The sequence below is a fragment of the Stegodyphus dumicola genome, chromosome 1, assembly GCF_044657685.1.
Source record: "Stegodyphus dumicola isolate Sdum_Otavi_A_Nest chromosome 1, ASM4465768v1".
Lineage (NCBI taxonomy): Eukaryota > Metazoa > Arthropoda > Arachnida > Araneae > Eresidae > Stegodyphus > Stegodyphus dumicola.
This window is the reverse complement of record NC_140768.1, coordinates 58,204,100-58,220,080: the sequence shown is the minus strand read 5'-3', so window position 1 is coordinate 58,220,080 and position 15,981 is coordinate 58,204,100. Positions and strand designations below refer to the sequence as shown.

General features: G+C 30.5%; 1 protein-coding gene across 1 annotated transcript in view; it reads right to left on the bottom strand.

Moving 5' to 3' along the window:
* The window catches only part of LOC118181916 (metabotropic glutamate receptor 1-like), a 574,264-nt gene extending 558,893 nt beyond the window's left edge, over positions 1–15,371 (bottom strand). Inside the window, exon 1 of the mRNA XM_085815122.1 lies at positions 15,193–15,371. The gene's annotated coding sequence lies outside the window, so the exon portion shown is untranslated. The remainder of the gene's footprint in view (positions 1–15,192) is intronic.
* Positions 15,372–15,981: the final 610 nt, after the last annotated feature.

Below are 15,981 nucleotides of genomic sequence, written 5' to 3'. Positions count from 1 at the left end.
CATGCATCCTTTAAAAGTTAATGTTCAATATGAAGTTCATTCGCAACTTCACTGAATACTTCTGGACTACTTTTAGATTGTATTTTATTTGTAGGATTGAACTTGATGGAAAGAATTTCATTTTTTTAGATGACAACTGACTTTCAATACAAATGCGTAAACTTAAAAAACGGAAAAAGTTATTAATTATTCAATAGATGAAAATAAAATAACAACTCATGTACATAATTTTCTCATGGTCAAAAATGCGTTTCTTTTATTGCAACGCAGTAGTGACAGCATGTAGTTTCGATGAGCAACATTGTTTCCCACCACGCTGCGCAAAACATGAGTGCTGGCTTTTTTAGATGGACTCTCCCACAGTCGCAAGTGTCTGTGTTGGAAATACTACTGAAATCTTAGTACGATCTTCTAAATGAAAATATACTTAATTCTTCAGACGACCAAACTGCGTTTCTTGTTCCAGAAAAGCCTCATTATTTTCATTCTGAATTTGAATTTTCTACAAGATCACCTTCATGTAAGTGCATTATTGGATCGTGCAAGCAAACTCACTCCATATATGTAGGATCAACATACAACGTACACAACAATCATATTATACTGCTTTTTTTTTTGCTGGTGATAGAAGACAGATAATTCCGCCATTAAGACGATGACGCTTTTAAGATAAAAGAGAAGGTGTTCTGTACGTAAGATGTTAGCTTCTCTGCATGTCTAAATAATCTGAGCTATTTCCAGCTACGAATGTAACCATTTCATAGATTGTAGTAACTATTCATGTTTTCATTAAATAATCAAGTTATTTATAAATCGGACTAATTATTGAAAGCCTCTAGACAGCCATCTCTGAAGTAAATTCACAGACATTATACCCCAAGATAGTAAGTCCCAATACCATATATATAATCCATAATTAATGAAGTTTTCGTGCATTACTTCAGATTAAAACTTCAAAGCCTAACAAATGGATATGAAATAAACGAATTCAAAAGTTAAGCTGCTTAATGTACTTTTTCCGAGATGTTTCCATAATAATAATATAACTCTTTTCATATATAAATCTTTTAATAAGTTTAGCAGTGCGTATTTTATTACTCCCAAAAACAAGCAGTACGTATCATTCTTTTGTTATTCAAAACCTGTTGGGTCCTCTGATACCATTTTTGTACATATTTGATAATTCAAGAAGAAATATAAAATTATAAGAAAAGAAAATTCTGAATTACGAGTATTTCTAATGGACTTTGCATTTACCTTTTGAAAAAATAATGTATTGAAGAGCCAGATATCCCATGAGGGATTTATTATCAGCGTCTAAATTCCTTTAATCTGCCAAAATAGAAGCGTGGATTTTGCTTTCTCTTCTAACTATGAACAATATTTAAATGATATGCTTCAATGTATTTGAATTATAGGAAATCAATAAAAAATTCTCAAGGTGCATTCATAGGTGCTCCAGCTCATGAAAAGAACTTGTTTGAAACACTAATGATGTGGCATTCCTTATAGAATTACCTGAAGTTATAGAAAAATCAGATTCACAGTTTTACAGCGTTGCTGTAGTAACTATTTGCATTATCATTCAGAAAGCATTAAATACAGAGGTTAGTGATGAAATTCGCTTCGTTATTAATGCGCACAAATTTATTTACAAATAATACAGTGGTTTCAAGCATTATTATTCGGCATACGCCTTCATTATTAAGCTTAGCACCATGAAAACTTGTTAGTTAAGTTATGGATAGTATATAGTGTTTCCGGAAAACGGAAAAAAAACTTAACAGTGCTATTTTTCGTTAAAAGTAGATTTTATGCTTTTTATTTTGAACTAAGAGGAAAATTATTATATTTAATGCAATAATTATCTAGGTAGTGTGTTTTTCTAAATACTTTCTGAGGCATATGCGTACTGATAAAAAAATTGTAATACAACTCATTTTTGCCTTAACCATACAATTAATGCATTATTAAGTAATAATGAGTTATAACTTGGAAAACATAAAGTATTAGAATATTTCTATCTATAGGACTGTGATGTTGGAGCGAAGATCCACATCAACTGCAAAATAAATTTACTTTCTTTTCTGTTTTTAAAACCAAAAGGTCGTATTTCTGAATTTTGCAGTAACATTTTTCACGCCTAAACTATTGATGGAAAACAAAACAAAATTCGTTTACAGAAACTATAATAAAAAATAAATGAAATTTTAAATTAGAGAAAATCTTTAAATTAAACTTATTTTGGAGTAGATTCTGAATATACCCATCGATGGAGTTTTATTCGAAATCGGAATCAATACAAACTGAAATAGCAATCGAAAGAAATTTATTCAAATTCTGCTTCAAACTAAGATTGCATTTTTTGCCTAATTTTTAACTTAACTATCTCAAAAACTCGGAAACAAGTATTTACGAACTTTATTATAAAAGAGATAAATATCCTGATTAAGCTATTGCCTGTTCACCGAAATAGGAAGTCTAGATGCGTATTTCAACCAATATTTCGGTATTGAACATTTTAAGATGCACATATTTCATGCTGTTGTCAATCAAAATATCAATTATCCGCAAACTCCAAGTTGTGCGTTTCTCATTGGAAATATGGGCTCAAAACTTAGAAATAGCATAAAAATGCACACGAAAATAAAGAAAGTGTCTTAGATGTATCAAACTGCTTTCAATTTGAAAACACAATTTGATGTAATTCCAATATAATTCCACAATTTGAAAATAAATTCCATAACCTCTAAGAAGGATGAGAACTTATTTTCTAATTAATTTTGCTAATGCACGAGATTTTTTTACCCATTCAATTTCACGGAAACAATTTAGGTACATGATTATTTTTGTTCCATTAAAAGCTCAGTTACTGTAAATTTTGCAACGTAAATGTCAATAAATAGCTTGACAGGATGAATTCATTGTTAGTAACACTTACAACATAATCTTGTCTACTGGAGCCTTGGCAGTCAGTATGAATCAAGCTTAACTTTATACTCCTGATCTTTTCCTGAAATTATAAGCTCTAAGGAGTAGATAGTGTTACAAACAGAGTCATGACGTCATCAAGGCTGTCCACAGTGACGCTGATTGCCGAACTAGTGGGCCCGGGATCTGATGCCAGAGAAACTTGAGAAAGGGCGATATCAAAAATGTTATAAAGCCTGGATTCATTGTCTGAACAAATGCATCGAAATCAGTAATAATTATCTTGGAAACTCTTGAGAGATTAAGCTTCTTTTGGATGCCTCAGAAGTATTATATAAAATTACTACATATATCATCTGCTTTGCAGGAAGTAGTAACATGATTACTATTAATTATACAGTTTCCACTTACTGAGCAATTGAGAATCCCCAGCTTGGGCTTGCTGAACCAAAATATCAGAAATTAAAACATTATTGAAATATTAAAAAACTGAGGGGATACATTAAAGCTCCAGCTCACACTTTTCGAAGTAGAAATTGGCCTTTATTTGCAAGATAACTTGATAAACAAAATAACAGTTGAGTAGCGAAAGCTGGTATATATCTAAAACATCTGACATTGATAAATGGTTGGGGATTTATTCCTTGAATGCTACGGACACCGACTGATAGAATATCGGCAAACATCATCGCTGAGCGGATGCTAGAAGTTTTTTAGGTTATGATACTTTTTCTCTGATAGAATCGAAGGTATCAAACAATTGGCGAATATTTCCGCATAGCATTGCAATTATTCAGCAACAGAATGGCAATTAATTTAAAACCAGCGATATAAAACCAGCGATTGTGGCTGAATTTCAAAAATATTTCAAAATATGCATACGGATAGCAAAAGGGATACTAGAAGTACTTTCTTTTCTTTTCTATCTCTATATTTTTTCACTAATAAAGCATACTGTTATGAATTTTAGATATATGTAAATAATTTCACTGAAATTTTATATAAATTATAGTATCTCTTGTATAATTAATTACATGCTTAATTTATACCATGAAAAGTTCAGAAATACGATGTATAGCCGGAAAAAAGTATTACAGTAAGAAGTTCCTTTAAAATTGGAGTAAATGGGTCTCGCCAGATTCACAAGATAATGCCTCTAAAAACTAATTTTTATCGCCAAATCTGGAGAAAAATCGACAAAAAGTCGCCAAACTTGACGAATTTTGATCCGATTCTAATTAACTGTAACCGATCCGATCCCTATGTAATTGTAACTGTATCCGGTCCTACATAAACTGTAACTGCGTAATTACTGTAATTTCCAACAATTTCGCGTAAATCTAATTTCGGGGTAAATCTATACAAGACCAGAAGGAGCTTCAGTTTTCATCTGAGTTCAGAGTTAGCTTAATTGAGGGATCACTGTGTAGTTGGAAAGGGTAACTACTGATTGTACTTTGTTCTAAAGAGCGGTACAAACCGAACAGTGTGGTTTAAGTTGGAAGTGGTTTAAGTTAAGTTTAGTGTTGGGAAAATTAAATTTCACCATGCTATCATCGGTTTTGTGTGCACGTAACAATTTAAAGGGCAAGGTAGTGGTGTTTATTATACAATCAACACCACATAAACTTTTTTCTATAAAGAGGGAACACCAGCAGAAAAAATTTCGTTTTCCTTAAATTTGTATAAGCATTCCCTAAACAATAACATTAAAGTCGTATAATAATTCGTTAAATTTCTATAAGAATTCATAAATAATATTTCTTTAAACAATACTTATAGAACTGTATGTTAAAATAATTGTTTGTTTCAAGTGCAACAAAAAGCTGAGTAGTTATATTATTAGCCATCAAGAAGACGAATTTTCTGCAACTTGATATTGCAGCGAAGAGAATTTTTACCATATGTGGATGAGCAACATAAGCATATAATTACAGGAAATCTAGACATTGTAAAAGATAAAGAAATAACGCATTTTACGAAAACGTTAAACAAAATTTAGACGAGTTAAATACATTCCTAAATATAATTGTTCAGAAATTATTTCAGCATATATTGAGAACTTCATATTGAATGCAAGTTCTCTACTAAGTTTACCTACTCATCTTTTTAAGGAATGGAAAAATGAAATATTAGAACAAAGCAAAAAGAATATTGAAAAAACTAAAGGATTTAAAGAAATAGAAATTGCAAGAATTTACTTCAGATGTTTTCGCTCCTAAAAAAACTATTTATTATTCCCAAAATTTATAAAGCTATAATTTTAGTATTTTATAAAGAAAGTTCTACAATTCTCTTATTAAAAATGAGCTGCAAAATTTAATACCATATTGTAGTTCTACAAATAAAGAAAGATCAATAACCGACAAAACTAATGCTTTTCTCAATAAACGGAACATTTCTTTTTTTACTACAAACAATAGATATGCAATTCCAAAATTTCATAAAAATCCTGTCAAATTTAGATTTATAGCAAATAGTACAAGAAACTACAAGAAGAATTTTGATTACATTTTTACAAACCTATTTAAGTAAATATGTAATTTAGCTTTTGATAAAGCTAATACGGATAAAAACTACTGTTGGATTATTCACAACTTGTAAATAACTAAAACAATTTAAAATCTATAAGTTTACAGTATCAACTGCTATGACTGAAAATCTTTGCACGTCTCTTCCACTTAAAGAAAACTATGAAATTTTTCTTACACTACAAAATACTTTTTTTCCTGAAATGCTTCCTATTTTGGATTTGGAAAAATGGAAAGATCATCTCTTTTTCGCTTTTCAATAACTTTGTCAAGCATGCAAATATTCTTATTTAACTGCCTTATGTAACCTATATTTGTTTTCTAAAGAATATAAATTTCTTAAAAACCTTCCAGATAATGATTTCAATAAATCTGAACACACTTTCAGACACTGATACTATTATTACATTCAACAATAATAATCTTAGTGAAAATAGCAACATCTATCCCAGCTGTCTAAAACTCAACAAGAATCAGTTAATTGTAGATTATCTGGATCTTAGCATTTATAATCTTAAAGAAATAAAACTATTCGATAAAAGAAGAGAATTTAATTTATCAATTAAACTTCTAAATTGGAACACCAGCATCTCTAAAAAAGTTATAGTAAATACAATTTTTAATCAAATTACCAAAATAAAAAAGTTTGCACAGAAACTGAGAAACAACAGCAAGAAATTCGTCTTATTATTAAAATTATACGTAAAACTTTTAACATTAAACTTAAAATTTTACATAATTTAATTAACAGTCTACCAAAAACGCTGGATTGCTTTCACCTACAGAATTTTTTAAAGTAATTAATTTTTATCTGAAAGCTCAAATAGAGGAGGATTTAAGAGTATGTTTTAAAAAATTATGTAATATTTATTTGTATATATTTGTATAACTGTATAATTTTACTTGACTATACTTTTATTGACATAGGTCCTACTCTATTCCAAGTCGTCATTAAGCCTATGACATGAAGTCTTTATTCTTCTCTAACCTTTGTTTTTTTTTCTTTTTCTCACTGTTTGCTTTAAAAAATTTTTTTAAAAATTACCTACTTTTAATTCACCCTTTGGTCATTTCCTCTTGCCATCAACAATTTGTTTCGCCAACGACGCCAAACTGGCAATCATCGGCATCCAATTTTGAATCTCGATCTTTTGTTTCGACATTAGCAAAACGATAAGGCCTACACAGAGCCTACTCTCCTACTACTTAACAGAGATTCTACTCTGTCAATGATAAGCCCATGACTTTATTATTTTCTAATCTTTGCTTCTTTTCTTTCTTTTCCTTCTTTAATATCATGCTTTACAAATCTAAAGATTTTAAATCATCTTTTGGGAGATTTCTAACTACCTATCGACAAAAGGTTTCGCCAGTGAAGCCAAACTGGCAAGCATAAGCCTCTACTTCAGAATTACTGTCTTTTAATCCATGTTCGCTCTTGGTAAGTTCTGATTTCATTGTTCTCTGTTAATTTTTATGTATATTGCGTATTTCTATATTCGAGTCTTACATTCAGGAAAGAGTATCTAATTAATTTCTTTATTGGACATTGAATTTTTTACTTATTTGTTTTGGTATACTTTTTCGGATTTCCTCTGTACCGAGGAGGAGTTCAGAATTTTCACGCGAATTGTTGTAATTAAGAAATTTTGAACGGTTCATCAATTATTTTGGATGAATAAAAAAGCAGTGGTTTTCTAGGGGAGAAGGATTCAGTTAAGCTTGATCTATCTTCTCTTGATAACGTTGAATCACGATTTTGATTTATTCCCCTTCCTATGTAATTTTTGCGTTTTCCATTTCTGTAATGCTTCTGGTTTAATGGTTGATTTTTACATATTTATAGGAAACTTTGGATTTTAATAGTCTTGAATTTCATTTCTTTCGGGTCTTTGTGAGTTTGGTTCTGAATTTCTTGTTTTTTGTCTACAACTGATTCATTTGCAGTAGCATATTTCGCGGAAATTATATTAAAATAATAATGTTTTAAAATAAAAATTTGAGATACTGTTATACATAAACCAATATGTTCTGAAAATTTTAAATTTAAGTTTTAGGAAATGTGTATATTTCTTACATTTGAAATAAAAAATAAATGTACGTGATATGACTTTAATTATTAAATATACACAACCATGCATTTATTCTTTATATGTAATGTATTGTATTTTATACTTTTTATATCGTTTATTCCTTTCTATTTAAGTAATTTGCTGATGAATATACATAAAAATAATTTTCTGAAGTTCCTTTTTGAATATATATTCATATATCTTTTTAAGCAACATGAATATTCGATTATTTTCATTAAATAATTTCTTACTTTCTTAGAAAATTAAAATTAATATTCGTTACATTCTCAGTTTATAACGCAGGAATATTTTGCATAAATAAGCCTCAGTTCACTGTAAAATAATTTTCAAGGTTATCGAAAAGATTAATGCAAACAGTCTTACGCAGATCTCTTGAGCAATAAATAAAACATGCGCGATCTTATTAATTAAACTAAAACAATTAAATTGAGTCAACTTCATCTAGTTCAAGTAATTGTTTTCAAGACTATTTATTTTATAACATTTTATATTATAGTTATGAATTGTAAAACTATTCTGGATATTACAATTCGATTCTGGATATTACAATATTTAAATATTCGCTAAAACTAAAAGTTTGCCTGGAAAAATGCTGAAATTAATCCATATATCAAGAGACTAAGAGCTAATATAAATATATCAGTAAACACTAAACTTGGTGGAGTAACAGCCCTAATGGGCCAAGGCCTGCAGTGCCCGAAATCTGCTTTATTGACCGTGGGCCCCGGGATGCGTAAGCATATGCCCTGAACAAGCTGTCAGCTTGTCGTAGTACCCCCGGTGTTTAGTCCCCAAGTGAACTTGGTACTCATTTTATCGACCCAAGTGATGGAAAGAAAGGGATGAAAGGCTGAGTCGACCTTGCCCAGCCCGCACCTGTGGTGCTGCTGCGCGATGCGCTAGCCACTGCGCCACCGGGCCTCAAATATATCAGTAAACTGCATAAAAATAATACTAGAATAAGCACTCTTGCTCTTTCTCATGGTATGTTGAGAATATGTTTTTACAATAATACCAAAGCCATTCATTTGAAAGAAAGAAATTTTATCCAGATGGCCGCTCTGATCGGTGCAGTGGTTAGCGATGCAGGTTGTCATATCTTTGGATCCAGGCTTGAATCTCGGAGAAGGTTTCTGTGTAGAATAGTATCTGTGTGGCATGGGGGCACTTAAAATACCAGCGATACATAATGTATACCAGCGATGTCTAGACATTTAGTAGCAGCGAAAGAGAAAAGAGACTCTCGGACTCGTTCTCTGAAGTTTTCTCCGTCAAAAGTGGGAACTTTCTCACTGCTGTAATTCGATTGCCTCTTATGGTGCACTCTGGGTAACGTTTTTGGTAATGACACATTTTAAATGACAGATAATGGCTATTCACAACAAATCTATTAATCTGCAAATGCCCAGTTATTTGAAACAGCAACTACTAACTGCGTTTAACTGCAGATGTCCAGAAATTCATATCTGAAGCTTAAAGTACAGACCTTAACCAAATTTTAGGGTTTTACCTCGATTTTTGAAAACATTTTGAAATGTTTATTTTTGTTGTTTTTTCGCCCAAATCTTCGGGAAACATAACGATCAGTTATTCTTTATATAAGTTATTTTATATAAATATAAATGTATTACAGTGCTCTAAAGTTACGATCCACATCAGTAATGAATTATAAAATAGCTATTTAAGAGATAACATAAGTGTAATTAAAATATTTAAACGAAAAAGAAGAACAGTAATTCTTATAACAATGTTGATGCTCATATAATCGGAAGATCGTGAAATGCCTTTGTAATAGATCTCATTCTGAAATAAGAGCTTTCAAGATAGAGCGATTTTTAGTTCCCTTAGCTATCTTTATAACGAGATGGTTGTAAGAATATAAAAATATTTTCTTTTCCGTTACACGCCAATATACCTCAAATAAACTTCGACAAGAAGATATATATGCGTCAACATTGCCTATTGGCCGCCAAACAAATGTACATGTTTTTTCTCATCTCTTTTAACAGTGTTCTTTTCAAAGCAAATATTGCCAATAAAAAGTTTTTAAAGCGTGGTAATTTTCCTTCTTTTCTTACTTATTTATGTAACTAACCTAAGAGATATATTTCTTATGTTTAGAAACATTTTTCCGTAGTTTAAATCAGCTGATGACAGAGATATGTTTTCTTATTGGAAGGTACGAAGTTGGCCCATATATCTTGTTATAGAAAATTGCTTACCACGTGCTGTTTTGTAACGGGAGAGATCTGAAAAAAATGTTTATTATATCAGATTATGAAATTTCTAATTAAAAGTAAAATAAGCAGCAGCTAATTGCTTTCTTAACGTAAAACCCGGATGCAATTTGACATCATTCCTTGAAAACAATCTTCATTTGTAATTCAACTACTACTTTACCATTTTTTATTTACTTAAATAGGGCATGTTTACTAAAACAACCCGCATTACAGACTATTATACAGAGCAACATTTTCTGATGAATCCCAGTTCGGGCCCCTCACTTAGAAAGGTCAACCATTTGCTCAGCATCTATTTCCTTTCCAACTACACTAACGATGCCAAAAGCAGGAAATTCATAGAAACCGAATTCTCAGCTTGAAAGGAAGTTACCACATATATCTAAACACAAAGTAGGTTTCGAAGGTGGCTGTTAGAGAAAACACTAACAGAAACCAACTTACGAAGAATGAAAATGCTTCTTTCGATTTTTTTGGTTAACAAAAGCACTAAAACTTTTAGAAATTTAAGTAATCTAAGCTATCTTAATAAAGTCGTAGGAACATAATTTCGTTTATTAATAAACAGTTGTGGAAATACTATGCAGTACTTCTACATAAAAAACCAAGTGGTATAGAAAATAAGATATTCTTACACACTTTCGTTTTAACGCTATTCAAGAAGTTTGACGAATCAATACTTTAAAGCCGACGTAAGAACACGCATAAATTAAGATATTTAAAAAATACTAAGCACATTAATAATATTGTAAAAATAGTTCAGAATATAAAAGGAGAAAAAATAAATCTTAATGTGAAATTTAAACGGAAATTACGCTTTCTTTAGAAATAATAGAAAAGAATTAACAGAAATTGAAGAGAAAATTAGCCTAAAAGCGACGTTAGTCTCAAATGGGATATTACTCTCGAAACGGCATTTTGCTTTGAATTACCACAAACGGAGTATCACTTGTCAGATTGCTGCCACCAAATATTATTGCCATGTATTATATTTAAAGAAATTAAATAATGAAGAATTTGCATGAATGCATGCCTGTTTCTTGCACTGTGAAAAAACAATGGCACCTAGAGCCATCAAAATTTGAATAACGTAGTCTTCCACCCAAACATGGGAACTTGAAGCCCGAATTCGAATTTCTTTTATTAGTTATTTCACATTTTCTAAACCTTTAACGAATTTTTTATTAATATGCTCAATGATTTCAAAGCGAGTGGTGGCAACACTGTATGGGGAAAAAAATCTCCAGCGCGCGAGACTGTCTATCAAAAATTCTAAAGATATGCTGTTTTCAAATACTTTGTGATTTTGCTTTTAAATCAAATTTTATGCGGCATAAGCGCCAAAGAAGTGAATATAACAGCAGACTGGTAGACTGCAAGATCAGCAAGAGCGTAAAAGACAAACCCTTTTAGGCTACCGTTAAAATCTGAAATCTTTAAGATTTTTTTTTCCTTTTTTTATAGTAATTTATCAGAAAGAAAACGCTTTTTTTATCTAATTATATTTAGCACTGATGAATAGGGAAACATTCGGGGTGTATAAGTTAACATAAATGTATGATATTTATCACAAATTATACAGAAATACGAAATTTAAGATATATGTTTGTATATAGACCTAAACTGGAGTTCTACGCTTATTTCAAATCCAGATATTAGATAATTTTCCTTATAAAGTAATTTTTTTAAACGAAAACAAAAATTGAAGAAAAAGAACTTATATATATTAAAGTTGCGGGGACTGGTAATTTGTTTGCATGGGTTGTGCGTTCTAGGTCACGAACAACTTCAATATTGAACTCTAGAATATTTATTCATAATCTAGGGAAAACTTAGCATTTATTAATAAAATACCGAATAATATCAACAACATAAATTAATAATTAAATATTATTTGCATTCGTGAAGTAATGAGGTAGATATGAGTTTGACTGTTCGATATGAGACTGAAACCATAGATTTTACAGTTTTCCTTACACAGTTCTTGTTCGCAACAACTTTCTAGTCATACATCTTATTTTTATATCACTTATTTCTTTATTTATTATGCTCCAATCCGTTATGATTCAAAATGATATCTGAGGAGCTACAGTATCATTGAACGATGGCCCTCCTGAAATCAAGCAACTTAAATACAGATGGCGACAATGATTTAATCACATTAATCCTCTGACATTAATCACGAATTTCCTACTTTTATAATTTCAAGCGGAGACATTACAGGGGAAGTTATCATTTCTGCAATTTTCAAATATTTGATGCAAGCTTCAGATTGCAGTTTGTATGGCAAACAAATATGAACTTTCATATCTTCATACAGATCGCCGGAAAACCATTATTTTTATTGATAAATACATTAGTGTGTTTTAATCGGCTTTCTTCGCCATTTTACCCTAGGCATATCTTTTTCTACACTCATACGGTATTTAGAAGAATTCTTGGGTTTAAAATTTGTTTACAACTTTTGTTTGTATACTTCTCTTCATTTACAGTACTTGCTTGATATTTAAGAAAAATATCGAATTCAAAAAATGAATCTTGAGCAACATGCGGCTTTAGAAATTTCTGAATCTCGTGCGTTTCTTCATGACATTCTTAAAGAATATTAATGCTTCAGACTCAGCGATTACTTATTACTCTTTTCGTTTGATGACCAGTGATTGATGCATATAATAATTGTACTACTTTTAGGAAATTTCATTCACAGAAACCTAATAAATGTGTTTTCCTTCACAGTAGTTTTGGTAACGTATTTTGATAGGTATGTTTTCTAAGGACTCTAAAACTTTTTAACTTTTTAAACAAGCTGGATTCCATCGTACTGCATAAATATGGGTAAACGCAAGGTCAAAAGGCAAGCAAAGGTATTTATTATCTTCGTTCAAAGGCATCACTTTCCTTTCAAGAAGAGGGAGAGAAACAAAAACACAGGTTTGAACCAATGACGTCATAAGCTCAAAGATTTTCTAATCGGGAACTGCAAACCTCGGAGTACAACCAATGGGTAAACGTATTTGTGCACAAAGATCATGCACTCATCTACTACAGAGATAGAACCGACTATGCTATGGGAAAAAAAACCTTCTTTAGTTTACAGAATGAAAGCAAAGTTTGCAATTTGTCCAGATTTACTAAATCAAATGGATGTATGGCTGCAAGCAGAATTGAAACGTTTGTATTTGTTGATAGCTTGTGAATCATAGATATTATTTCGATGTGGTGAAGAACTTCAGATAAGGCTCTGTTGGTTTTGCCTTGGAAGTAAATTTCATATTCCAAAAGGTGAACAGTCCGAATCATACAACATAGAATGGGAAAATGTAGTAATTTTATCACCTGAGACAGCAACTGAAAAACTTTGCGCAGTCCTCAAACTTCAATGTAACTGAAGATCTGCGGCATGTGTTCGAGGGTACTTATAAACTCAAAACAATAACGTTCGAATATCATTTGAAACTTCATCTATGAGAGGAAGGGATCAAAATGTGCTCGGACATACGAAAATCGTCACGACCATGATTTAACGTACTAATAAAGGTTAAAGATCATGTTAATAAAAAGTGATACTTGTTTCGATGGTATGATAAAGAAAGGTTTCTTGCAATAAAAATCAATATTTTTTCAATAACATTTGTACTTTTTATTTAAAATACTTGTTTCTAATATTTCTACGTCATTTTCAACCATCAAATGCAATTTTTACAAACGAAATGACCTATTAAATAAACAAAATATAAAAATTCTACTACATTTAATCAAAAATTATTTGCTTTGAAAACTTGGTTTGACAAAACAAAATATTCGTGCGTTCGCAAGTTTGAAACGATTTGTGCAAAAGAAATGAAAATTTTTGATTGGCAATTTAATTTAAGAAGTAATTTATTATTCTAAGTTCTTTAGATGCAGTGTTTTATTGTTTTCTTATATCTCTAATATCCGCAAAAAATATGTATTTAAACCAAAATAGCTTATACAATTTCTTCACTTCTGTGAATTTTAATCTAATTACTTTTCGTGTTAACTAATAAAAGTTATATTTTATTAAAGATAGTAATTTTTTCCCTGCGGCATAAATTCAGCCACCCCATTTTCTAACGATTATAGGTTCGGTAAATAAAAGAAGTAATATTCATTCGAAGTAATAGAATTCGTCAAAATTTATTTAATTTTATTATAATATTAAAGTCGAATATAATATTAATTTCAATTTAAAGAAATAGATGATTGAAAAATAAAGAAATTGAGTTAAACGTAATTTTTATAACAAGGAGGGAGAAAGATCTTTGTTACCATGGAGGTAAGAATGACTTCCTACCTCCAAGCTTGTAACAGATAATTTCTGACAAAAGAGAAATACGCCACAGTAAAACATAAAATGAGACAAACCAACAACCTTCTGTCTGGCGGATGCTTTGCCATAAATACGGCTCCCTTCTTTGCAAAACTCCTTTTCTTTTGATGATGACGAACCTGCACCTATTACTCTCGAAATCGATAGAGTCTTGCTTAAAAAATACACCAAACAGAACGTAGTTCCTTTGTGTATTTTTATTCTGTAATAAGTCTAAAAACGTTCTATACGTATTCAAAGTGGTTAATCTTTTTTTAAAAAAGGAATAAAAAGTGCTTGAGAATGCATGAGCTCGTACACAATTAAAACCTTTTTTTTTTATGTTATGTTGAAGCATTTTCGATCCACTTTTGTTTTCCAGAATAACCAGTATCCGACGCAACATGAATATATGAAATTTAATTAATAATTACTAAAATATATTCCGAAATATTTGACTTCTCTCTCGAACACAAATTTTAAAGCGAATAAATTCACAAAATAAATTTTACGGCAATATGTTCTGAAAGATTTAAACATTCTTAAATATAGAACTTTTGGATATAAATTTTGTTTCTCTCATTTCTGATGATGTTATTCAAATTAAATCTAATGATTAATAAATGCATTTCTATTTAAACGGAAAAATTCAATGAATCAAAAATACTTTGGAAGGTTAATTAGTATAAAATTATGCATAACTTTCTAAATGGCGAAAAAGTAAAATTTTAATTTAATAATTATTTCCATTTATTTGAGTAATCAGTTCCCAAATTTCAATTTGCATAACCCCTAATTTGAGCATCTGTATCCACTTTACAGACTTTTATTGCGCAGAGGGGAAATAAAGGCATTTATAATAAAATTTGTAATTTATAATACATCTGGCAGAACAGTAAAAGTGTTATTCCTCATTTGAGAGTAATCCATCATCTGAGATTTTAAATAAGTACTGGTATTATTTTTTTATATTTAACCAAAACAAGATGCTTAGAATATTGTGATTAAAATATTAATCAGTAATTTCTAAAAGAGGAATAAATAAAAAATTTTCAAATGTCACTGACCTGATGCGTTTTAATCCTTTCATTCTGTACGACAGCAATAATGCAAAGAAAACCCAAAACATTCTAATCCAAACGAAAACACAAAATAAAGCGACACGTTGTCTATCCAAATGTCAAGCACGAATTGTTGTGACAATTTTTTCAATGCTGTGAACAAAAAGTTTTCTCTTCGTTCACTTACTGATCACATTTCAACACTAAACTATATCAATGTGGGAGAGTATTAGTTTTCTAGCTCACAAGATGGCGCCAGTAACGACCACTTCCGTCCGAAGTTTCAGCCTTGGTCAGGAACTAGTAGGAAACGAAAAATAAAATCAGTTTTGTAGAATGAGCAAACAAAAAAAAAACCGGCCTTGATGCTCCATTAATGCTGTTAAGCAAACCGCAAGTGGGAGTCACCTCATAGATGACGAAGGATGTTAAGAGTCATTTAGGTCAGTTTGTTTTTACTGATTTTTCTTGATTCTTTACAGTTGCTGACGGAATTGCAACCCTCATACCACGGTCTGCAGTGCTTAAAATATAACTTTTGCTGTCTAATTAAAGAGTAAAAGTTTTATGAATCTATTACAGAATTAGTAATTCAAATTTTATGAATACTAAGTAAACATAGGATAAATATATTTTTAGTTTTAACATGAAACAGAACAATGTCGTTTACTTTGTGGATATAAACTTTATTTTACATTGTTCATTAATTGTTCCGATTTTAATTTTCCTATCTGTCTGAGGTATTGTTGGTATATAAATGCTTCGTATACCTACATACAGCTATGCAATGTACAA